The sequence below is a fragment of the Mirounga angustirostris genome, unplaced genomic scaffold (genome assembly GCF_029215605.1).
Source record: "Mirounga angustirostris isolate CCGP_5_RB_7025 unplaced genomic scaffold, mMirAng1.0.hap1 SCAF_4, whole genome shotgun sequence".
Lineage (NCBI taxonomy): Eukaryota > Metazoa > Chordata > Mammalia > Carnivora > Phocidae > Mirounga > Mirounga angustirostris.
In genome coordinates this window covers 36,164,551-36,190,660 of record NW_026991712.1, presented here as the reverse complement: position 1 = coordinate 36,190,660, position 26,110 = coordinate 36,164,551, and the positions used below count along the sequence as shown (strand labels likewise).

Sequence of the window (26,110 nt, the reverse complement as noted above, 5' to 3'; positions counted from 1 at the left end):
GAATTCACCCAAAGTAGAGTACCTTTACTTTCTCATCATGACCACTGGGGGCTGGATCTTCACGACTAAAACCTACCTCTGATATACGATTTTCAAGGTTAAAATGGTACAGGTGTTAGAATTCTGAAAATAGTAGGGTTCGCATTACGAAAAGGTCAAGCTTTGCTTCTCATGTGGAGACAGAATTATAGATTATATAGTTACCCCTTCAAATGACCTGTTAAATTCATAAGGAAGTTCCTAAACTGATGGTGACCAGAAGGGGAATGGGTGGGGGATGGATTAAATAGGTGATGGGGATTTAGGAGTGCACTTGTTGTGATGAGCACGGAGTGCTGTATGGAAGTGCTGAATCACTACATCGTATGCCCGAAATTAATATTATACTATATGTTACCTAACTGGAATTTAAATAAAAACTTAAAAAAAATTCACAAGAAAGTTTCTTTAAATTCACAAGACAATGCTTCTGCCATTTTCTTCTGATGACAAGCCCCATAAGAAAGTACATTTGATCAAATTACAGATTTATGTGATTTCAAACTTATTACACAAATGCATTAGACCTAATTATACTTGAAACCTCCAAGAAAATGTCTAAGACCCCAATTAGAACTTAATCACTAGAAATCTGTTAATAGCTTCTCAAGAAGTTATGAAAGTGAGTAAAACTTAGAATACATATTAACTATGGTTCAAAGAGTGAAGAGGACTAAAGATTTTTAAATTAAACTTTTTGAGATAATTGTAGATTCACACGAAGTTGAAAGAAATAGTACACAGAGATCCTATGTACTTTTACCCAGTTTCCCCTGAGGTTAATATCTCACAAAACTATAATATCACAACTAGGATACTGACATTGCTAATTAAGATCTAGAACATTTCCATTACCACAGAGCTCTCTCATATTGCCCTTTTACAGCCACACCTACTTCCCTCCCACCCCCACCCCACCTTATCCCCTGGAAACCACTATCCTGTATTCCATTTCTAGAATTCTGTCATTTCAAGAATGTTATATAAATGGAACCATACAGTATGTAACCTTTTATTTTTTTCACTCAACAGAATTCTCTGAGGATTCATTCAGGTTGTTGTGTATATCAATAGTATCATTTTTTCTACTGCGGAGTAGTGTTCCATGGTATGAATGTACCACAGCTTGGTTAGCCATTCACCTTTTGAAGGACATGCGGTTGTCTGCAGTTTGGGGGTGTTATGTTAAAGCTTCTAAAACATTCAGGTACATATTTTTATGTGAACGAACGTCTTCATTTCTCTAGGACAAATGTCCAGAAGTGCAATTGCTGGTATGGATGCTTAAAGGTTTGGACTGAAGGACAGTTGACGGGGTGCATGGGTGGCTCAGTCGGTTAAGTGTCTGCCTTCAGCTCGGGTCCTCATCCCAGGGTCTTGGGTTTGAGCCCTGCATCCAGCTCCCTACTCAGCAGGGAGTCCACTTGTCCCTCTGCCCTTCCCCCTACCTGTGCTCTCTCATGCTCTCTCAAATAAAAATCTTAAAAAAAAAAAAAAGGAGAGAGAGTCAAGTCTGAAGGTGCCTACTGTCCCCATGCAAAAAAAGAAAAGGGAAAGGAAAGGAAAGAAAAAAGAAAGTAAGGTCTTCTTTGGGATCATCTGTCTGGATGGCTCAGGCAACCAGGACAGTAAGAGGTTATTTATGGAAGAGTTTGTTGGAGTAAGCATTAATAAGGGCCCTAGTATTTACCAAAGGTAGTGTGTAGTAAGAACCATTCCACAAGTAGAGTTAGAAACATTAATGTGTGATTATGAACACTGAACTGGTATCCTTCAAGATTCACAGAGGGCTGAGTCTGTTCCCCTGTAAATGAACATAAAAGCTAAACATAGTGAAGTCTGCTTTTCAAGGTAGGAAAAGCAGGAGACAGAGAGATAAGATATGGTCTGACTTCCTGAGGGACTACTTTCAGGAGTGTACAATACTCCAGAAACGCAGTTTTTCTAGTGTCAGAAGACACTAGAAAGAGCTTGGCTACCTCACCCAGAATGTATCTGGAGCTAGACTGCTGGGGTTTGAGCACCGGTTCAGCTACTTACTAGCTGTGTGACTTAAGTACTCAAAAATTAATAGTTACTACCTTCCTGAGGATGGGCACAGCTCTGGGGAGACAGTTCTTTATGTACTGAAGATAGCCTGCGTGGAACATGGAGCACTGATCCCCTGCTAACAGAGCAGCATCTAGCAATGGGGTGACCTCTAGTGGAGAGTAAAGAAGTCCAAGAAAGGAAAAGAGAACTGGTTCCCGGCAGAGGAAAACCCACAAGAACAGTCAATTGTGGGAACAGCCCCAGAAAATCCTCTCCTTGTTCACCATGTTCCTAAGGGACAGTGTCCACGAGGGACGGTGACTACTTCAGAGGCCAATTCCATGGGACTGTTAAAAGGAGAACTCTGGGAGGTCACGTCTTGGAGGGCTGGCACAGCCTAAAAGACTTTATGAGGATGGAGCCACTCATACTTTCGGATGAAGCAGTTTCCAAATATCAGTAACAAGAGCTCCTAATACCACACAGCGCTTGTCTCAGGCCAAATGACAAAACAGTAAGGAGGTTTTAGTGGAAGCATGTGAGTCACTGACCTGATGGGACGTTCTAGTTAATATTCTTTTTCTTTTAAATTTTTCTTTTATGTTAATATTGGGTCATAGCTACATAACTTTAAGATAGTATTCTTGATGGTTAAGAACTAATGGAGAAAACCTGTCATATTTTAATATATACTCATTAAACCTAACTTTAAATTGGTCTTCTATATCTAATATCACCAACCATAATGTATTGATTTACTTTTCATTTTGAAAAGCCACTGGGAAAGGCAAGACTAAGTGCCATATTCTTGGTTCAAATGGAATGACACTATGCCTACAAGCAACTTCAGACATCAAAGCACCAGACACTTCAGCAAAATGCAAGGGAAAAATGGCATACCTGGAGAGACAAAATATCAGAGGGGACTGCCTACATTTTCTAATGTCATAGAAAAGTACTAAAACTTAGAGCCTATACAGTAAATGGAAACCCAAATCTGGATTCTCTATACCTCATGTGGTTATTCTTAACGTTTTAAAAGGATACAGTTGTTTTAAAAATATAAAAATAACCTCAAAGAACCATAAAATAAGAACTTCCAATGAAGTCATTAAATCCTAACTGCTAGCACTTTAGAATTACTGTTCTTAAAATCCAAGTGCTGTACAGCTCCAGATATTAGGCAAGGGGAAACAGCCACATCTAAAAGAAATCTAGCTCTGCAGAAGTAAAAATTTTAACAATTCCTTCTCAAAACGTTAATATATTTTTTCAGCCTGCTTATCTTCAATAGCTGTATTTCCTAATAGAGTGGTCTTAATAATTTCCAAGGCTCAGAGAGGTTAATGAGTCTAAGGCCACACTGCTGTTAAGAGTGGGCTTCACATTTAGTCTACAAAATTTCTAATATGCCATGCCACCTCTACATAGTTATCAAGATAACCAGTAGGAAATGGCTCATACAAAGCTCGGTTCCATATTCACAACTGTTTGCAAAAATTCCTGCCAGACCTGGTCTCTAAAATGCAAGAAATAGGTCTGAGATGTCTGTGTATCCTTGCAGATTACATAGTGCCTGGCACATTTTTTTTGAAATCTAGACATAGGAGAATCCAAATAATTCTTTGTGGATTATACACTCAATTAAGCTCATCTTAACAAGATTTCATTTTTTTAAGATTTTATTTATTTGAGAAAGAGAGAGAGAGAGAAAGAGAGATTGAACATGAGCAGGTTGAGGGGCAGAGGGAGAAGCAGACTCCCCACTGAGCAGGGAGCCCGATGCGGGGCTCGATCCTGGGACTCCGGGATCATGACCTGAACCGAAGGCAGATGCCTAACTGACTGAGCCACCCAGGCCCCCCCATCTTAACTGGATTTTAAGGTAACATTTTTTATGACCAATTTTATAATTTATTATAAATTTATTAAGAAAATAAATATGAACTAAGAGAAGAAAATACAAGTTACCCATAATCCTACCAACTAGAAATAACTATTATTACTACTTTGGTGCTATGGTCCTCCAGCCTTTTTTTTCTATATGAATATATATTTAATTCATACTATAAATACAAATGTTAAACTTTTTTACTTACTATATCATGAACATCCTTCCACATTACCAGTCTTCCAAAAACAATTTTTAATGGTTGTATTCTATAAGACTCTATAATTTTCCATAATTTTCTTATTAAATTCCTTAGCACTTTAAAAAAATTTGCTTTGCATTTTTCCTCTTACCCGAATTTAAATTCATTGACATTTTAAGCCAATCAAAACATAGTCTAAGAGGGGCACCTGGGTGGCTCAGTTGGTTAAGTGACCACTCTTGGTTTCGGCTCAGGTCATGATCTCAGGGTCCTGGGATCAAGCCCTGCGTGGGGCTCCCCGCTCAGAGGGGACTCTGCTTGTCGACCCCTCTCTCTGCCCCTCCCCCTGCTCACTCTCTCTAAAATAAGTAAATCTTAAAAAAAAAAGCATAGTCTAAGAGACTTTTAAAATAGTATTTTTGGTCAAAATCTGTCAATAGATTCTCAGGCAATGTATTTAAAAGATGTGACACAGATGGATCCACCTATAATGTGGAATTATTTTTTTTTTCTTTTTTAAAGATTTATTTATTTATTTGAGAGAGAGAGAGAATGGGGGGCGGGGGAGGGACAGAGGGAGTGGGAGAGAAATCTCAAGCAGACCCTGCTGAGACCAGAGCCCCACTTGGGGCTCAATCCCACAACCCTGAGATCATGACCTGAGCCAAAATCAAGAGTCGGATGGATGCTCAACCAACTGAGTCACCCAGATGCCCCTAGTCTTATTTCTTTATGGACAATAGTTTTACTTTGACAGCAATCTTGATGCAATGCTTGCTTTGCTCACAATAAAACGTCAAATGTACAGTTCATCTTAAACTACAGTTCACTTTAATTTGAATCCCTTTTAGAATTCTTACTTATTGATTTTTTGGAAGATTGTCTTAAAAGGGCCAGGGAAATAAATTCTCATAGATCGTATGGCTAGAATCTCAATTCTTACCCTTTGAGGTATCTGTCCAAAATAAAGACAAAATATGTGGATATTTGTTTTGAGTTCTTAAAAAAGAAAAAAGGTAGCCGCCTTTTTGAAAGCATGGAAGTAAATTTAAAAAAAGAATTGAGAATATTATCCTTTCAGGATATTCCAGCACCATGAAAAACATGTAAAGGAGGAAGTTTATAAGTAGAACCTTCTGAATTTTACTTCCAAGTCTCAAAAATAATTAACAGAAGTTCAAAAAGTAATTTTTAGAGGGCGCCTGGGTGGCTCAGTTGGTTGGGCGGCTGCCTTCGGCTCAGGTCATGATCCTGGAGTCCCGGGATCGAGTCCCGCATCGGGCTCCCTGCTCGGCGGGGAGTCTGCTTCTCCCTCTGACCCTCCCCCCTCTCATGTGCTCTCTCTCATTCTCTCTCTCTCTCAAATAAATAAAATCTTTAAAAAAAAAAAAAAGTAATTTTTAGATATATCTGGATCTACTACAGATACATTTTTACTTTATATCTCATTTTGTGGTATTTCCAAGTCTAACTTGATTTGTTTAAAATTCTCAATGTTGTGATTTCTTCAATGCCAAGCTACCAATTACTTCATAATTAAAACTTTATTAAAGCAATAAAGGTGAGGTTAATTTGAAATGTGTGAATTACAGAATGCTACTAAAGGCCAGTTCATTATGTTTAAGTTCATATAATAACTGAAAGTAGGCTAATCAGGCATTACTTAGTTCTTAGGAAAGAAAGCTTAATGAAAAAAAAACAAGGATTTGTTTATATGTCTGCTATCACTATGCAACTACTTAGCAACATGATACATAATATTTAACGTCTATTAAGTTATTATATTCCAGGTACTATTTAAGTGTATTTCCTGGAATGACTGATTTAATCCTCAGATAAACCTTATATATAAGGTATTATCAATTATCCTCATTTTATGGGCAAAAAAAATGGCACTAAGTTTGCTTTCATAAGATTCTTTTTCATATAATGAATTAGTTTAGGAAATTTTTCATCAAAGATTACATAAAGGGAAACAGTCTAGCCCACACACTCTGAATTAACTCCTTAAAATCATTTCATTCAAAGTAAATTTTTCGAACTGCAGAGAAACAATAAATACCTGGAAATGTTTCTTACTTTGCAGGAAACACCGGTCACTTGTTTACAGGAAACATTCAGCCATATATTCTGAATTAACTCTGCAATCTTCTCAAAGTAATCTTTTCTAAGTGTGAGAAAACAACATCAAAACATTTGGAAATATATTCTACTTTATAGGAAGTGACTAAATCCCTGGAGTCATTATTCTCATGTATTTCTTACTCATTGGGATAGTGAGAAAACACTTGTCTAAATTTTTCTTTCTCCATCAGAAAACAAACAAACAAGGATTTCTGATATATATTTCTTCCAATGTTTGTGTTACTTGTATCTTTGCATTATTTTAACAGTTCAATTCAACTTTTGGAAAAATATTGGCTTAAAATAAAAATTAATTGTTCACAAATGGAGTACTGGTACCGTGGGTATTTTATTTTATTCTAATACCTTTCAATATTTTCCAAAATCTTTATTGTGTAATTTTAGCCTGTTTAAAATTCTTAGCAAGGGACTTGCCCCCATAGGAAGTCTTCAGTTTATAATTTGTAATTATATAATAAAGATAGTAAATAAGCACTGGAAGGTCAAGCTGAAGTCTTTCATGCATATGTATTATTTATTATTTTTTTTTTTTTAAAGATTTTATTTATTTATTTGACAGAGAGAGACACAGCGAGAGAGGGAACACAAGCAGGGGGAGTGGGAGAGGGAGAAGCAGGCTTCCCGCGGAGTAGGGAGCCCGATGCGGGGCTCGATCCCAGGACCCTGGGATCATGACCTGAGCCGAAGGCAGACGCTCAACGACTGAGCCACCCAGGCGCCCGCATATGTATTATTTTTGTAATAAAGTGATTTAAAAAAAAAAATCAGGTTTTTCCTGCAACAGCAGCACTTTATTTATGAACTAATGGTGCCACCTTGTGGCCTACCTGGGCTTCAAGTGCAACTTCAGCATCCAGGACAAGAATACAGCAAGAGGAGGGAGCACCTTGGAAGTTTTTGTTTCGTTTTTTTCTTTTGTTTTGTTTTTGTTCTTAAAGTTTACTTACTTACTTACTTATTTTAGTAATCTCTACACCCAATGTGGGGCTCGAACTCACGATCCTGATATCAAGAGACCAATGCTCTACTGAATGAACTAGCCAGGCTCTCCTCTCTGTTTTATTTCAGTTACTTACCATTATCATTCTCAATAATTCTTAATTAGTGAAAATTCAGAATTGAGCTGAAGCTCAATTTTCCTTAAAAAAAGTTTATCTAGGGCGCCTGGGTGGCTCAGTTGGTTAAGCGACTGCCTTCGGCTCAGGTCATGATCCTGGAGTCCCAGGATCGAGTCCCGCATCGGGCTCCTTGCTCGGTGAGGAGCCTGCTTCTCCCTCTAACCCTCCCCCCTCTCATGTACTCTCTCTCTCATTCTCACTCTCTCAAATAAATAAATAAATCTTTAAAAAAAAAATTTATCTAACAATGTTGTATGTCGATTATACCTCAATTAAAAAATTAACCAAGCAAATTAATAGCATAAATAATGATTCCAGGACTATTCGGAGATCTAAATCTCGTTAAACCCACCTTAGCAGACTTCATTTATACAAAATTAAAGTGCTAAAAAAATGACATTCCTGGGGTGCCTGGGTGGCTCAGTCAGTTAAGCATCTGACTCTTGATTTCGGCTCAGGTCATGATTTCAGGGTTGTGAATCAAGATTCTCTCTCTCCCTCTGCCCCTCCCCCCTCTAAAAAAATGACATTCCTACTATTCATTTATTTGGTGTTATTTAAAAATACAGGAACTACAACTTTTGTAAATTACTCATTTTCTAAATAGTTCACAAAATGTAAACCAGATTCACCTCAAACAGTTTGAAGGCACAAGACTGTTCTTAGGAGAAACTTGAATACTTTCCATAAAGTTTTTATGGCCAGGAAGGCCATTTTGGATTATCCAACCCAATTTCCTTATTTTACATATAAAGATACTGAGAATCAGAAAAGCTATAACTTGGGTGCCTGGGTGGCTCAGTGGGTTAGGCGACTGCCTTTGGCTCAGGTCATGATCCTGGAGTCCCAGGATCGAGTCCCACATTGGGCTCCCTGCTCGGCAGGGAGTCTGCTTCTCCCTCTGACCCTCCCCCCTCTCATGCTCTCTCTCTCTCATTCTCTCTCTCAAGTAAATAAATAAAATCTTTAAAAAAAAAAAAGAAAGAAAAGCTATAACTTAACATGCTACTTTACAAGCAAACTACCCCTTACCCTCAAGATTCTAGCTCCATTCATGATTCACGGTGGAAATATAAGGTACATTATCTTCAACGTAACAGTTTGTCACAATTCTCTTGTAATCTGTCCCCATCTAATGCTTTAAATTGTGCACCAGATGGATGCTAGAACGTACAGCATCCTTCACACAAAACATCCATTCTAGTGACACAGGATGGACAAGGGCCCTCCCTAGGCTATACAAGCCCACACAGGATCTAGTAGACTTCTTTGAGGTGTGCTCTGATTGCATGTGAAGCTATGTGAATCACTGTGGTCTAGAGCTCCATACTGCTTACAGTGATGTCCTATGTAGACCCTTAAAATTCAAGAACTCCTGACACATCATTATTAGACCCACATCCTACCTCACTTATTCCAACCTCTAGGGACCCTGGTAAATAAGGATATATGATGAAAAAAATGACTGGAGAGGACTAAGGAACCAACTTAACCAAACAGCCTCTAAAAATGGCATGGTTATGTATAGCCACAAAAGGACCACCATTTGGGGTGTGAGACATTTCCTCTTTTTCCTTAATTCCCTAAGAATTAAGGATAAGACCTTTGGTAGGAAGGGAGTAAAAGATGAAGAGTAGACGTCTGAGACTTTAAGGGAACCTTTTGTTTCTTTGCCTGTGGCCCCCCCCCCTTGGACCAGGGGCAACCTATTTTGGGGAGGCATCTTCTGATACCCAGAGAAAAGAAAATAGAGAATGACATACAAATGACTCTAGGTTCAAGAAAAGAGAAATAGGGATTCTTTTTCCCCTAAATTTTTTAGCCCATTTTAGGAGGATTAAAAATAAGAATTACAGGGAGAAGTTGTATTTTTTGGCTGGCGCTTTCCTCATGCTGCCACTTAGGAACCTAAAATGTGGGGCACAAGGTGGGAAATGCCAGTATTCTAAGGCAGAGCTGAATTGGCAGTCTTGATAGCTTTGTCACTATAACAGTAACTCCGAGTAAAAAGGACAATGAATTATAGCAATCTTCTTTCCGACTGAGACCTGGCCCCCACAAAACCTCTCCTGTTAAAATGGCAGATCTGTGAGTTGGCTCAGTTTAAGTCTATGTACTCAGAGTTCTAGGGAATCTTTCAGAAACGGGAGTAGGGCTGGCAAATCCCTGTATCAGTTTCCCATGCAACTATTTTTACAGACTGCCCAGAGACCTCCCAGGTCATTGGGACCAACATGAGAAAAAGTGGTTAGTGACTAAGGATCTCTAGTTTTCAGCTACATGGCTCTTCATATAATTCCCTTGGTGTGTCCCAAGATGTAAATACTTAGTTTTAAAAATACCTCTAAACCCTGCAATATATCATCAAAAATACTTAAAACAGCACTAAATATTAGCACACCACAATGCTGAAAACCAGTACTGTAGTTATTAATGCTAGGCACTTTACATTTAAAATTTAAATAGCCACAATACTAGATAATGTAACTCTAATATACAACAAATTTCTGTCTACGTATGTCTGTTTCTGACTCTCTACTCTGTTCTAATAGTCTGTGGGATATATATGTACCAATATCACAATGTCTTTCTGTCAAATAAAATCTTAAAAAAAAATTATTTGCAATCTTTTTTTTTTTTTTTAAAGATTTTTATTTATTTATTTGACAGAGAGAAAGACAGCGAGAGAAGGAGCACAAGCAGGGGGAGTGGGAGAGGGAGAAGCAGGCTCCCCGCGGAGCGGGGAGCCCGATGCGGGACTCAATCCCAGGACCCTGGGATCATGACCTGAGCTGAAGGCAGACGCTTAACAACTGAGCCACCCAGGTGCCCCTATTTGCAATCTTCTATCCCATCTGAGTGTCAGGATTATTTTGACATGGAAATTCTGTTTACTATACCAAGTCATACCCTTGAAGATGAACTATCTGGATATTCTTTGCTATCTTTTAATACATTTTTATAATTTTCCCCATGAAGGTCTTGTACATCTTTTATACATTTTATTTTTTAAAAACTTACTGTTTTTATTTCTGCTGTGATTGAGGTCTTTTTTTTTACTACAGTTTTAATTTGGTTATTACCAGTACAAAGAATGAAACTGATGCATATGTGCTGACTCACATCAGCAATTCTGCTGAATTCTTACTAACTCTATTAATATATCTGTAGGTTCTCTTGAATTTTCTATGTATTACCATATTACTTACATAAGTACAGTGTGTTAGTTTAAAAACATGCCTGCAAATTCTTCACTACATCTTTCTTCAAGAGCTTGAGTTAAAATACCCTCCCCCTGAGTATGGGCTTACTAATTCACTACTAACAAATAGGATATGGTAGAAGTGGCTTGTAAGACAGGTCATAAATTAGACAATGCGGCCTCCTCCTTACTCTCTCACGGATTACTCACTCTGAAACAAGCCAGCTGCCATGTCATGAGGGCACCCAAGCAGTACTATAGAGGTTCCTGTGATGAAGCATTGCAGGTAGACAGCAAGGAACCTAAGCTTTTTGCTAATAGTCTTGTGAGTGAGCCACCTTGGGAAAGATCCTCCAGACCTAGCCAGCCAAGCCTTCACATGGCTAGCCTTGACTGAAATACTCTGAGCCTGAACCATTCAGCTAAGCCACTTTCAAATTCCTGACCCACAGACATTATTATTTTAAACTTTTCCAATTTATTGGCATAAGTTATTCATTACATATGCTCATGACTAAAAAACAAATCTCTATTATATCTGCATTGTTTCCGATGCTGTTTATTTGTGCTTTTTCTTGTTTTTTCTTTTTTTTTTTAATTTTTATTTATTTATTCATGAGAGACAGAGAGAGAGAGAGAGAGGCAGAGGCAGAGGGAGAAGCAGGCACCCCGCAGAGCAGGGAGCCCGATGCAGGACTCGATCCCAGGACCCCGGGATCATGACCTGAGCCGAAGGCAGACGCTTAACCGACTGAGCCACCCAGGTGTCCCTTGTTTTGTTTTTCTTTCCTAGATCATTATTGGGAGAAGTCTGTATATTTAGTTCTGGGGTGCCTGGGTAGCTCAGTTGGTTAAGCGGCCAACTCTTGATTTCAGCTCAGGTCATGATCTCAGTCCTGGCATTGAGCCCCGCATCCCCATCTGTTTCCAAGTTCAGTGGGGAGTCTGCTTGAGGGTTCTTTTTGCACACAACCAGCACTCTATTTGTTGAATGAAGAATGTATATTTAAACTGGTCTTAGAAAGATGGAGTTGGGGAGGAGGGTAAGGTGTGCCAGATCCTTAGGAGAATGAAGAGAGCAGTATCAGGGAAATTAAGCTAAGGAAGACTGCTTGAAGCCTAATGGCAAAGGGGCCTTGAATCAAAGAATCCGTATCTGGTTGCAGTGTAGATGGTGATTGGGAGTTTGGTAGGATGACATCTGTAAGATAATAAAGACAAGGAGGGCACTGGGGGACCTGGCTGGCTCAGTCGAAGAGCATGCGACTCGATCTGAGGGTTGGGTTTGAGCCCCATGTTGAATGTACAGATTACTAAAAAAAATTAACTTAAAAAAAAAAGACAGGAAGGTCAGGTTACTGTGCCAATACAGTATCTCTCCTTCTCCCTTTGCCCCTCTCCCTGCATGGGTGTGCTTGCTCTCTCTCAAATAAATAATCTTAAAAAAAAAAAAGAACCAGTTCTGCTGTTTTACTGCTTCTGGTTTCTGTTCATTTCTTCTACTTTAAGTTTTATATGTGGTTTCTTTTTTTTACCTTCTTGATTTGTATCCTTAACTCACTTTTAATCCTACCTTTTAACAAATTTATTTAAATCTAAAAAAAAGAAAAAAATCTATAAATTTACACTGAAGTGTCAACTGGACTCCACTGGTTTTCACACGCAGTATTTCACATTGTTGTTTAATTATATAATTTCTGTGATGTCCCCTTTTAAACCTATTAATTATATTTTTAATACCCACATAAGGAATTTGAAAACCTTTTTGTTAATTTCTAATTTATTTGCACTGTGGCAAAAGAAAATGGTCTTTGGGGCAAGAATTTATTAAAATTTACAGACCTTCTTTTGGTTAATGTGCCATGCGTATCTGAAAAGAATGTATGAAGCATTAGTTGAAGATAGACTTCTACTCTCTATATACATAATTTGATCAATCTTGTTAATTTTGTTGTGGAAATATTCTATATTTTTCCAGTTTTTTGCGATATGATAACATTGGTTTCTGAAAGTAATGTTAACAGTTTTAATGTTTGATTGTGAATGTATGGATTCTTTCTGTAATCCCATCTAATTTGGGGTTACATTTTGAGACTATGTTTAGGTACACGGATCTTCCCGGAAGACTGTTTCTTTTATTAGTGTGCTTCTTTATTCCTATTAATGTTTCTTGCCTCAACATTTGACATTAATGATATTAACATTATTATATTACCTTTCTATGGTTATAACTTTGGGGGGATATTTTCCTATTTCAACCTTTATGTATAGTTTTGTTTTAGGTGTATGTCCGCTAAACAGGAAACTAGATGGCTTTTTAACAGTTCTGAAGATTTTTTTTCCCATAGGTGAATTTAATCACCTTATATTTTCTATGATTTCTAACCTATTTGGACTGATTTCCACCTATTTTGTGTGTTTTCTGTTTATCATCTATTTTGTGTTTTCTGTTTATCATGTTTTTCTTCTTTGTGTGTCTTCTGTTGATCATCTTTTTTTGTTTTCTGTTTATCTTTTTCCTCTATTTTTCCTTTCAACTAGTTATTTAAAAATGTTGACATACATGCTAATGTTTCTTAAAGTCTAAAATTATCTAGAATTTTATTCTGAACACAATAACCAGAATGCACTATAACCACCACAGACCACTCCATGATTGCTAAGAGTTTTAGCTTTACCTTTAAAAAATACCTCTCCCAAACCCCTAAAACCTAAAAAAAAAAAAAAATTACCTAAATTTGTCAACATCTTATCAATCAGATCACTCTTTTTCAAAAAATCCCATGCCTCTCCTCTGGATTCACTCTTTTGGCTGAAGTTCACTCTCCACTTCTTTTAGTGAGGATCTGTGAGAAGTAGATTCTTTCAGTCTGCAAATTTGCAAATGACTTGATTTGACGTTATTCCTGAATAACAGTTCAGTTGATCATGAGGTTGTAGTTGCCAGTTACTTTCCCTCAGTACCTTCAAGCTCTCACTCTGATGCTTCCAGGCATCTATTATTGCCAGGAGATGTCTGCTTCAGTCTAATTGTTGTTCTTGTGTAGGAATGTATTTTTCTTTATTTCATTAAAAATTTTTCACTTTATCCTTAATGTTCTACAGTTTTACTGGGATCTATTTAGGAGGATTTATTTATCCTGCTTGGAATTCAGAATGTATTTGTAATCTAAGTACTCATCCCTTTCTTGCATTCTGGCAAATTCTCTTCAAATAGTGCTTTTCAACCATATCTTCCTATTAAATGTATGTTGGAAACTCAAAGATCAATATAACCTTAAAAAAAAAAAAAAGTTTTTCTGTGCTACTTCTAGGTGCAGTTCTCAGCTCCATCTTCTAATTCACTTAACGCTCAGGCTGGTTTGAGTCTAAAAGTTTATTACACTTAAAAAAAATTCTCAACTACTGTAATTTTTCATTTCTAAGAGTTCTAATTAATTCTTCATATCCACCTGTTACTTTTTGTTTCATAATTTACTGTTCATTTTTAATAAATGTGAGTCCTTTTTCTCTTTGAGCATATAGACACTTAATTAAAAGTCTTTGTTGGATGGTTTCCTAAAATTTTTTATGTCAGGACTGAATTTGTGTTCCAATGCTAATATTATTGGATGAGTTCTTCTTAGCATTTAGCATCTTCCTCGTTCCTTTTGGAATTTGTGCTGCAAGCTTATTTTGAGAGAAATGTTTATTTGTTTGTTTTTGTTCTCCATTCTTTCTCCCCCATGCTCACTCCTTCTGATAGCTGCCTCCACTTTGCCACCTGGGAATGTAGTTCAGAACCAGGTCTTATAAAAGGTAAGTTGAACTCCTCTCAGTGATGGTGGGGCTATTACAGATTTAGTCGCTGAGCCAAAGTCCAGTTCAGTTCCTGGCCGTGAGACTGCCATGTCCTTCTGCCTTGCTAGGTCCAGCTTCTTTAAGCCATCTGATTCCAGCAGTCAAGAACTGTTTTATTTGGACTCCTTTCCTGCTTAGGGAATTTCTACCCAAAGCCTTGACTTTAAGCCATCACCTTACTCCACTCTTGTCCTATGCAGAGCACTTTTAATCCTCATCACCCAGCAGGAGCCAGGTATTTGCCTGCCACTGTCCACTTCCAGAACAGCTGCAGCTCCACTCATCACACTGTGCTTCTACTCTGTAGAGAATATGTATATATGTGTATATTATGTATTGTTCTGACTACATCTTTCTGGTTCCCTCTTTTTATGTTTAATTAATTATTGCCATGTACTGAAACATGCACTTAATGTACCATTTTGATCTAAAAGCAACTATATGTGTTTTTCTATCCTCAGAAACCTACCGCCACTGTAGTGGACACATTGGCTGCCTACCTAGTATCTGTTCCTATGTTTTTCTGCCCCATAGTACTCAACGGTGTAACTCTTCACTGCCCACATGCCTTGAGGGGGTCAGTCCTGATTATATTAAGCCATGTGATAATTACATTTCCCTAGCTGTAGTGGTTTATTTAGAGGCAGACATGTGACCAGTCCAATAAGACTCTGCTTGGAATGCTAGAGTTATATACTCTCTTTTTTTCCTAAAAATATGGTGTACTGCAAATAACACCTAAAATTGCTTTAGTCATTTTGACATATATTTTATATACATGTGCACACATACACACACACATGCGTGCGTGCACACACATATAGGAAGCACACAGAGTAGAGAGAAAAATGGGAGTCAAGGCTTGATTAAACCTCATTTGAAGCTCATATTAACTCTGGACTTTTTAAATACAGGCATCAGTAAAGTCCATTTTTTTATTAAGACAGTTTAAATTAGGTTTTCTGTTACTTAGAGCCAAATATTTAACAGAGAACCTAAAGTGGTCATTACTACTTGATACTTAACCTACTGCTATATGCGCCTGTCACTGCTTTCTAAGAAGGAAAAAATATTGTTTTTGTTACATGTTTCAGAAAAAGACAAAAGTCAAAGGAAGGGTGGGGTGTAATGATATCTAACTTGCTTCAAGAATGAGATGAATTAAGGCCTAAGAAATCCCACATTTAAATGGAACAAACAGCACAAAGAATCGGATGCTGACTGAGAGCTGGGTAAATTCTAGGAACTGACCACGGAGATAACCCAGAGAACAAGTTGAAAAGATACTCTTTTTACAGGCAATACCAGTTTTTGTTTTTAAGAAAAAAATCAACGTAACAGTCAACAAGTAAAACACAGCCAAAAGATGGGGAAGGGGCAGAGAAAGATTTAAATGAAAGAAGCAGTGCCATCTGGCAATTGGGAAAAAAGTGACTGACTTGACTTTAGAACTAAAAATGCCACCAAAGTTACAAATGCCTAAACTCTTCCAACAATGTCACACTCAGGACATTTTATAGAGACACAGCGAGAGAGGGAACACAAGCAGGGGGAGTGGGAGAGGGAGAAGCAGGCTTCCCGCAGAGCAGGGAGCCCAATGGGGGCTCAATCCCAGGACCCTGGGATCATGACCTGAGCCGAAGGCAGACGCTTAACGACTGAGCCACCCAGGCACCCCAGGACATTTCATTTTAAAATTAAACTTAGGTTGGGATGCCTGGGTGGCTCAGCTGGTTAAGCGTCCAACTCTTGATCTCAGCTCAGGTCTTGATCTCAAGGCTCTGAATTCAAGCCCCACATTGGGCTCCATGCTGGGTGTGGAGCCTACTTAAAAAAAATTTAAGCTTATGTTAAAGGAAAAAAAGACATTGTAATCAGTAAGAGAAAATACATAGGTTATTTGACGAGTTTTAATATGTTTATTTTGTTTTTTAAAGATTTTATTTATTTATCTGACAGAGAGAGACACAGCGAGAGAGAGAACACAAACAGGGGGAGTGGGAGAGGGAGAAGCAGGCTTCCCGCCGAGCAGGGAGCCAGATGCGGGGCTCAGTGACCTGAGCCAAAGGCAGATGCTTAACGACTGAGCCACCCAGGCGCCCCTAATATATTTAGTTTAAAATGTAAAATACAGCGAAGTATTTAGTCTCATAAAGACCCAATGTGGAAAAGGTAGCTAAGTAAACTGTATTCTTGCAGTTCTTTCTGACTGACTTGCTACCATCCCTAAATAACATTGTACACGTATCTTTTAAGTGATTATATTCAGAAATTTGTGAAAAGTCCTACTTATTAGTACTTAGCAACATATTTATGGATATATCTCCTCAGGCAAGGGAAACAAAAACAAAAAAAATAAACTCTTGGGACTCCACCAAAATAAAAAGCTTTTACACAAGAAACCATCAACAAAACAAAAGGCAACCTACTGAATGGGAGAGGATATTTGCAAATGATATATCCAATAAAGGGTTAACATCCAGAATATATATAGAACTTACAGAATTCAACACCAAAAAAAGAAAATTAATCCAGTTTAAAAATGGGCAAAGAAGCTGCATAGACATTTTCCCAAAGACATACAGATGGCCAGAGACAAATAATGAAAAGCTTCTCAACATCACTCATCAGGGAAATGTAAATCAAAACAATGAGATATCACCTCACACCAGTCAAAATGGCTAGTCACAAAAAGACAAGAGATAACAAGCGTTGGCAAGGATAGAGAGAAGAGGGAAGCCTCCAGGATTGCTGGTGGGAATGGAAATTGGTGCAGCCACCATGGAAAACAGTACGGAGGTTCCTCAAAAAATTAAAAAGAGTAATACCATAGGATCCAGTGATTTCACTACTGGGTATTTACTCAAAGAAAATAAAAACACTAATTTGAAAAGATATATGCAACCCTATGTTTATTACAGCATTATTTACATTATTTACAATAGCCAAGATATGGAAGCAGCCCAAGTGTTTATCCATAGATGAATGGATAAAGATGATATGGGTGTGTGTATATGTGTACACACACACACACACACACACACACACTGGAATATTACTTAGCTATTAAAAAGAATGAGATCTTGTCATTTGCAACAACATGGGTGGACCTACAGGGTATTACGCTAAGTGAAATAAATCAGACAAAGAAAGACAAATACCATATGATTTCACTTATATGTGGAATCTAAAACAAACAAATAGAAATAAATACAGAGAACAGACTGCTAGTTGCCTCTGGGGAGGGGGGAAGGGGGGGAATGGGCAAAATAGGTGAAGGAGATTAAGAGGTACAAACTTCCAGAGGGGAAAAAAAGTACTACTTATTGGATAGCTTATCAAATACATACAAATATCACTATTTTTTTGATATATATGTGTTTATGGTTACATGAAAGAGAGCTAGAGACAATAAACTGTCCATTTTTTAATCAAATGGGTATATTTCTACTATTGGACATGTTTTGGTCTTAGAATTGTTTTGTTTCTCTAATAATTACTGGCAATAAAGATAATAAATAAGTATTTAAGGTTGCTAAACACTGCCTTGGAGGAATTGCTAAAGATCTTAGTGAACAAAGAGAAGCTTCAGAAAAACTGAACAGCACTAAAACAAGAACAAGTTCCCAATTCTGGGTATGTAAACAAAGGAAATAAAATCACTCTCTTGAAGAAATATCTGCATGTTCATTGTAGCATTATTCACAATAGCCAAAATTCGGAAATAACCAAGTGTCAGTTGACAGCTAAATAATACAGAAAATGAAGATGTGGTGTGTATATATATATATATACAATGGAATACTACTCAGATATTAAAAAAGGAGGAAATCCTGCTATTTACAATACCATGATTAAACATGGAGGACATTATGCCAAGTTGAAATAATACTGACACAGTAAGACAAATACTGTATGATCATATTTATATGTAGAATTTTAAAAAGCCTAACTCACAGAACCAGAAAATAGAATGGTGGTTGCCTGGGACTGAAAGGTGGAGGAAAATGTTGGTCAAAATGTACAAACTTTCAGTTAGAAAATGACTAAGCTCTGAAGTTCAAATGTACCGTATGGTGATTATAGTAATACTGTATTGTATACTTGAAATTTGCTGAGTAGATCTTAAGTGTTTCAACACACACACACAAAGTTAACTATGTGAGGTAATGCATGGGCTAATTAACCTGACTGTGGCAAACATTTCACAGTGTATAAGAATACTAAATCATCGGGGCGCCTGGGTGGCTCAGTCATTAAGCTTCTGCCTTCGGTTCAGGTCATGATCCCAGGGTCCTGGGATCAAGCCCTGCATCAGGCTCTCTACTCAGCGGGAAGCCTGCTTCTCCCTCTCCCACTCCCCCTGCTTGTGTTAGCTCTCTCGCTGTCAAATAAATAAAATCTTAAAAAAAAAAAAGAATACTAAATCATCATGTTGTACCCCTTAAAAAATCATGTTGTGCAACCTAAATATATACAATTTTATTTGTCACTAATACCTCAATAAAGCTGGAAGAAAAAGGAACAAGCACACTTTTAATCTGGAAATTAGCTGTTCCTTTGTCACTGATTTTATTTTTATACATAGAAGTTTAAGCTAAATTGATCATTCTTATGTCTACTTACTGAGTCATTAAAAAGGGACTTTATTACGGGGCGCCTGGGTGGCTCAGTTGGTTAAGCGACTGCCTTCAGTTCAGGTCATGATCTCAGGGTCCTGGGATCGAGCCCCGCATCGGGCTCCCTGCTCGGCGGGAAGCCTGCTTCTCCCTCTCCCACTCCCCCTGCTTGTGTTCCCTCTCTCACTGTCTCTCTCTCTGTCAAATAAATAAATAAAATCTTAAAAAAAAAAAAAAGGGACTTTATTACAAAGATACAACTATAAACTTAAGTTTTAATAATAGCAAAAATTATTTTAAATAGGTAAATTCTTTGCCCACACCACAACAGAGTTCTTTATGGAATGCCTACACACAATCCAATTCTCTAATTATTTTCCTTGCAAGAAATCTAGAAAAAGTCTTCAGTAGAATGGTACTAAGCAAATTTGGCATGACAATTCAATAGTATAGTGACAATCTCAAAAGTTCTTTCTTTTTTTTTTTTTAAAGATTTTATTTATTTATTTGACAGAGAGAGAGACAGAGAGAGCAGGAACACAAGCAGGGGGAGTGGGAGAGGGAGAAGGAGGCTTCCTGCTGAACAGGGAGCCCGATGTGGGACTCGATCCCAGGACCCTGGGGTCATGACCTGAGCCGAAGGCAGACGCTTAACGACTGAGCCACCCAGGCGCCCAAGTTCTTTCATTTTTAAAGGATGAATAACAAAACAAAGTCAACATGGAGTCAATGAAAAAATCTGCACCAGAAGAGATTCATCAGCTCTACATGAAGAAAAGCATACCACTGACAATTATTTAAAGTAAGAAATTGAAAAAAAAAATCCAGAAAAAAATGTGCTTTAGGAATATGCAAAAAATTAAGAACTCAGGGGGAGGGGAAAAAACAGTATTAGAAGGAGATTGGGATAAAACAAAACTGCAAGTAAAATAAAAACATAAAAGAAATTTAAAATCCAATTTGTGAGCAGTAAGAAACAGAAGAAATACTGCAGAAAATCAAATCCGGGACAGAAAGGCCTGCTTAAGAAGCGATACAAAAGAAAAGAAAAGGGCGCCTGGGTGGCTCAGTCGTTAAGCGTCTGCCTTGGGCTCAGGTCATGATCCCAGGGTCCTGGGATCGAGTCCCACATCCGGCTCCCTGCTCTGCGGGAAGCCTGCTCCTCCCTCTCCCACTCCCCCTGCTTGCGTTCCTGCTCTCGCTATGTCTCTCTCTGTCAAATAAATAAATAAAATCTTTAAAAAAAAAAATGAAAAGAAAAAAGTTAAGGATGTGTGACATGATTAATACAACTTGAAACCAGAGCTAACCCATGAAAAATTCCCACAGAAAAAAAATGAAAAAACAAAACAAAAGGCACAAACTTAAGAAACTACTTCCCTCACTAAAAAAAAAGATTGAAGAAGCTGTCATCTTCCAGATAGGATTAATGGATTAAAAAAATCAGTAGCTATAACACTAAACTTTGAAATATTTTAATCACTCTAAATCTTTACAATGCAACCAATGGCTGTACCTACTATGGAAACAGTACACAACAAGATCATGGAAAGAGCTGATATCCACAGCTAAGATGGTGTAAATATGCCATAAGCTGTGTATCTCACTGATTACTTTGTATTTGTATGTGGGCATTAAGTTACTCAGGGCAAACACAAGAACCTAAACTCATGTCTTCAAATAAAAATTGTATTTTTTTTTTTTTTACATTTACTCCCTTTTTAAACCATGCTGTCTTATATTATTATTCACTTGCAATGAAGTATTAAGTCTTCACACCTTATAAATAAAAAAGGCCAAGTGTATTTTGTTACTTATGAATTAATTCTTATAACAGAAATGATGTATATCAGCAGTCAGTTCTTACTACTACTGAGACACCATACTCCAAAATAAATCCTAGTTCTCAATTTCTGGATGCATGTATTTTTGTTTTTAAATGCACAGCTGTAACACTTGTAAGTTAATTTTTTAACCTAAGGTAAGAACAAAGTAGCAAAAGAACACACTCCAACCCAAGCACTTTCATGAGTCCTGAAATGTGTTATATAAAAAGGACAAGCTTCGGGCGCCTGGGTGGCTCAGTTGGTTGAGCAACTGCCTTCGGCTCAGGTCGTGATCCTGGAGTCCCGGGATCGAGTCCCGCATCGGGCTCCCTGCTCAGCGGGGAGTCTGCTTCTGCCTCTGACCCTCCCCCCTCTCATGTGCTCGCTCTCTCTCATTCTCTCTGTCTCAAATAAATAAATAAAAATCTTAAAAAAAAAAAAAAAGGACAAGCTTCCTGGTGTATTGGTTTTGAAGGTTAATTAATAACACATTATTATTATCAGTAGTAGTAGTATAGTTATTTACTTCCACCAGCCATTGATAAAATAATCCAAGCCTAGTTGCTAAGTAAGTGAAGCTGGAAATAAAATTAGTCACTATGAAAATGACGACACCATGAGAGACTATGGACTCTGAGAAACAAACTGAGGGTTCTAGAAGGGGGGTGGGGTGGGAGGATGGGTTAGCCTAGTGATGGGTATTGAGGAGGGCACGTTCTGCATGGAGCACTGGGTGTTATGCACAAACAATGAATCATGGAACCCTACATCTAAAACTAATGATGTAATGTATGGGGATTAACATAACATAATAAAAAATAAAAATAAAAAAGACTGAAACAACAAAAAAAGAAAATGACAGTGTTTCAAATAATTTATATATGAAAAAAATTTACGGCTAACTTTTTCTAAAGAGTTGTCTATACTTGTAGACTCCAATTCCTCTCCTATTCTCTCTGTAAAACCAGGTTTTACCCCAGGTTTTCTCCCCCACTATTCTCCCAAAAGTGCTCTTGCGCAGTCCCCAAGGACCTTCACGTTGCTAAATCCAATGGCCATTTCACAGTCCTCATCTTACATGACTTGTCAACTGAGCAGTAGGAGACACAGATGATCACTTTCTCCTTCCTGAAACTCTCTTCACTTGGCTTCCGGCACTCCACATTCCTACCTTCAAAGGCTTTTTTTTCCTCCTCAGTCTTTGAGGTTCTTAATCTCTCCAACCACTGAATGTGGAAAGCCTAGAGCTCAATCCTCAGTTCTTTAGACCAGATCTCATACAAACTCATGGTTTTAAATACTATCTACTTGTTAAAGACTCCTAAATTTTGATTTCAAGTTGCAATCTTTCCCATCAACTCCAGTCTCCTATAACCCCATGTGAACAGGCATCTCAAACCGGACACATCTAAAACTAACTCTTAATTCCCACTCTACCCACCTCCCCTTATCTCTCCACCCTTAAATCTTCCCCATCTCAGTAAACAGCAAACCCATCCTTCCAACAGCAGGCCAAAGAAAGGCCTTAGAGTCATGCTTCATTCTTTTACCGGTCCACTCCACATCCAATCCATCAATAAATCCTGGCAGCTACCAGCTGGTCTAAGCCCCCATCATCTTTCCCTTGGATTCCTGAACCAACCTCCTAACCAGTCTCCCCTCTTCCATCCTTGCCCCCACAGTCGATTCTGAACACAGCAGCCAGAGCGACTCTTTAAAACGTTGTAAGATCCCCCAACTCTGCTCAAAACCTTCCACCCATTCCCCTCTTCATTCAGAGAAAAAGCCAAGGTCTTTACCAGGACCAGTTAGCTCTCAGACCCCATTCTGCCCTCCATTACTTACTCTGCTCAAACCTGCTGGCCTCCTTGCTGGTCCTCCAGTAAGACTGGCAGTTTCTGGGCTTCTGCACCTGCCTGGTACACTATTCCCCTAGATAGCTCCATGGCTGTCCTTCACTCCCTCCAGTTTTGTCGGAGGGAGACAAGACAAGAATCTTCTCCATGACGCTGTTCCTTATTTTAAAACTGCATCTGCTTCTTCTCTGGTTCTTCTATCCCCCTTAGATGCTTTATTTTTCTTCTTAGCAACAGTTACCATCTGACTGGATATATTTTAATTTTTTCAAATTATTTTGTTTATTGTACCCACTCCTCCAGTGCTCCATGAAGACAAAGATTTTTTTTTTCCCACCCCTGCATCCCCAATGTGTAAAACAGTGCCCGGCCATGGAAGGCATTCAATATACATTTGCTACAAGAATGTTGAATATGGAAATTCTTATATCCTGATAAGGCTAAGAGATTTGGGAGATTCTAATATCCAACCTTTTTCCTCATGGGAAATAGGACTTCCCTTCTGATGCTCATGGGAACAGTGGAAATTCTTTATCCTTCATAGTAAGTAACTCAATTTGCTCTAAACAACATGCCAAAAGTCTCTTCATTCCTTTTTACTCCAGTCTCTCTCCAGTGCCTTTTCTGTATCCAGTAAGATATTAACTTATTGTCATTGAAAAATCTTTCATTTCCCTTCAGTACTACTGTCATCATATTGCAAAGGCAAAGTGAACTCACTAAAAATGGTATCGAAACACAAATAATGAAGAACAGTAATGAAGCATACAAACAACCAAATAAACCCAACTCTTATTTCAAATCAAACTGCATTGGCAGTGGTGAGGGCCTTACTCCAAGCTTAACTTATTATCCATTTTAATCTTTAATGAGCAAACATTTTTCTCATTAAACTCCTTAAAAACTAAAAAGAAGTTGGCATAGGGCTCTTGCATATAACCATGAAAATTACGCCTGAGAGAAATCAGTTCAGGCTACAATCAAATTAAACAAACAAAAATCTCTAGAACATGTATGGACAGGTAACAGAAGCAAGAACACCGCAGTAAGGCAGATGAAGCTCAAATCCCAGCTCACCCTCTGCTAGCTGTCTGACCTTCGACTAGTTAACTCAGACTCTCCGTGCTCAGTTTTCCTTATCTGTAAAATGGAAATGCAACCTCACAGGGTTGCTGCAAGGATTAAATAGAGGTATTAGGTATTTCAAACACTCAGCCCCATGTCTGACACAGAGCAAGCACCGAAAATAGTTATTACTATAATTTCTATACCACTGATATGACAGCTGTTTAAGCTAGGAGCTCCTTGGTACCGTTGTTTTTTGTTTTAAAGATTTTATTTATTTATTTGAGAGAGAGAATGAGAGAGAGCACATGAGAGGGGGGAGGGTCAGAGGGAGAAGCAGACTCCCCGCTGAGCAGGGAGCCCGACGCGGGACTCGATCCCCGGACTCCAGGATCATGACCTGAGCCGAAGGCAGTCGCTTAACCAACTGAGCCACCCAGGCGCCCCCATTGTTATTTTTTTTTTGAAGAGTGAGAGGTGTCACTATTCAGTGGTATATATTTTTTTTCCTAATTATGTTCAGTAGCCAATTTTAAAGAATAAATATATCTTTTCCTCGAGGCAGGCCGCTGTATTGGAAAACCTGGCGGGTAAACCACCCGCTTCCTAGCATTGCACATTAAGAGACAAATGGCTCTTTAAAACACGGGGCCATGTGCCACTCTGGACTGTTCAGTCACACCGCAACAGCTGTTTACACCTAGACTGCGGGCTCCTTACGATCGGCCACCGACTGCCGCGTTGCTGCCGCGAAAGCACACGCTCGGTCCGGGCGCAACAACAGAGCGCCGGCGGAGGGTTGCGGCTCAGACCTCCCGATTAACCGCGGGCGCACCCCGGCCCGGGCCCGCCCGCCGCGGCCCGCAAACCCGGGCTGGCCCCCTCCTGCGAGCGACCACGGCCTTCAGCCGCAAAAACAAACAAGAACCCTCGCAGGCCCTTCCCCAGCCCCCACGAGCGGCAGAGCCCTGGACCCGCGACGCCCAGTCGGGCTCCCTCCCGCCGCCGAGGAGGTGCGGGGGTGGGGGGTCCCCTGGCCCCTCGGCCAGGCCCCGGCCCGGGCCTCTCCGGTGCGTCAGGGCCGGCAGGGGAAGTGTCAGCGGCTCAGTCCTAGGGCCGCCCACGGGCCCCGGCCCAAGTACCTTCGACACGGTGGAGCAGAGGAAGCAGCGGCGGCGGCAGCAGGCTGAGGGAAGGAGAGGCCATAGAGACAGGCAGAGCTCTCCCCCGGGCTAGAGCGGCCTCACGCCGCGTCGGACGGCGCGCCCCCTGGAGGCGGGAGGCCCAAGCGGCTGCTCTGCTTGCCCAGAACTGGAAACTCAGAACGAGGGCCAGGACCAAACCTGGCGTGGGGAGAAAAGAATGACGGCCTAGAAAGAGGTTTCTCCGACCTGAGTCCAGGAGCACTTTGCACTATTCACATCCTTTTCTAAATATACATCCTACCCCGTCAGCTAAATGAAGGCTTCAAAGCAAGGACCGTTTTATTAAGAGCTGTAGGCATCAATTAATAGTCACTGGTCTCTAGGTAAGGCTAATGTATAACCCAAATGGACATATTTATAATAGTAACTGCTCTAATTCTAAAATATGATGCAAAGGTCTTTTTTTAATGGTTTGGATATTTACATCCCATATTTTAGGATTCCTGGACTAAATGCAACATGTATACAGCCAAAACTCACTAAAAATGTGGTGGGTAGTGGGGTGGTAGAAGTTCATTTACTGGAAACATAAAATTCTATATATATATATTGTTCCTACAGACATCCTCTGCACAGTGATTATCCCTTCTCTGAATTCTAGTGCCACTGGCTCAACCAGGCCACCCTCCGTTGATATTAAGGGGGTGAGATGCACATACACATATTCTGTGATGCCTCCTTGTCACCACACCTGGGGAATTCAGCACATTGGTCATTAGGAGTGTTCACAGAAGCCATTACTACACTTCAACAATAAATGCTGCATGTGACCATGAACCGCATGAACGTATCCCATTAAATGCAAAACAGAGTATTCCCAACTGCATTTCTGCTTAGCAAGAGCCCCAAAATATCTGTATTCACTCCAGTGCTACTCAACCAGAGAAGAGAGCCTTGGGAAATCTGAGTAGAAAGAGACAGCAGTCTTTATTGTAGTTAAAATATATTAATTTTGCAAGCTTTACAGAACCATTTGACGTGTGAACATATTTCCAGGGTCTTGGAAGGGAACTGTACAAGGGAGGGGTGGGCTGTATTCATTTCCTGTTGTCCCTGTAACAAATTACCACA

At 39.2% G+C, this 26,110-nt stretch overlaps 1 protein-coding gene across 7 annotated transcripts in view; it reads right to left on the bottom strand.

The window, feature by feature from the left end:
• ANKRD46 (ankyrin repeat domain 46) overlaps positions 1–25,060 on the bottom strand; it is a 55,305-nt gene extending 30,245 nt beyond the window's left edge. For 3 of the 7 annotated variants that reach the window (XM_064588042.1, XM_045896153.3, XM_045896152.3), the window contains exons 1-2: positions 24,977–25,060; positions 6,226–6,330 (exon numbers count right to left, since the gene is read on the bottom strand). The gene's annotated coding sequence lies outside the window, so the exon portion shown is untranslated. Of the gene's footprint in view, positions 1–6,225; positions 6,331–22,758; positions 24,093–24,976 lie in introns of those variants that run through there. The other 4 variants (XM_045896156.3, XM_045896154.3, XM_045896155.3 and 1 more) reach the window with 4 other exon arrangements.
• Between the last annotated feature and the right edge of the window lie 1,050 nt (positions 25,061–26,110).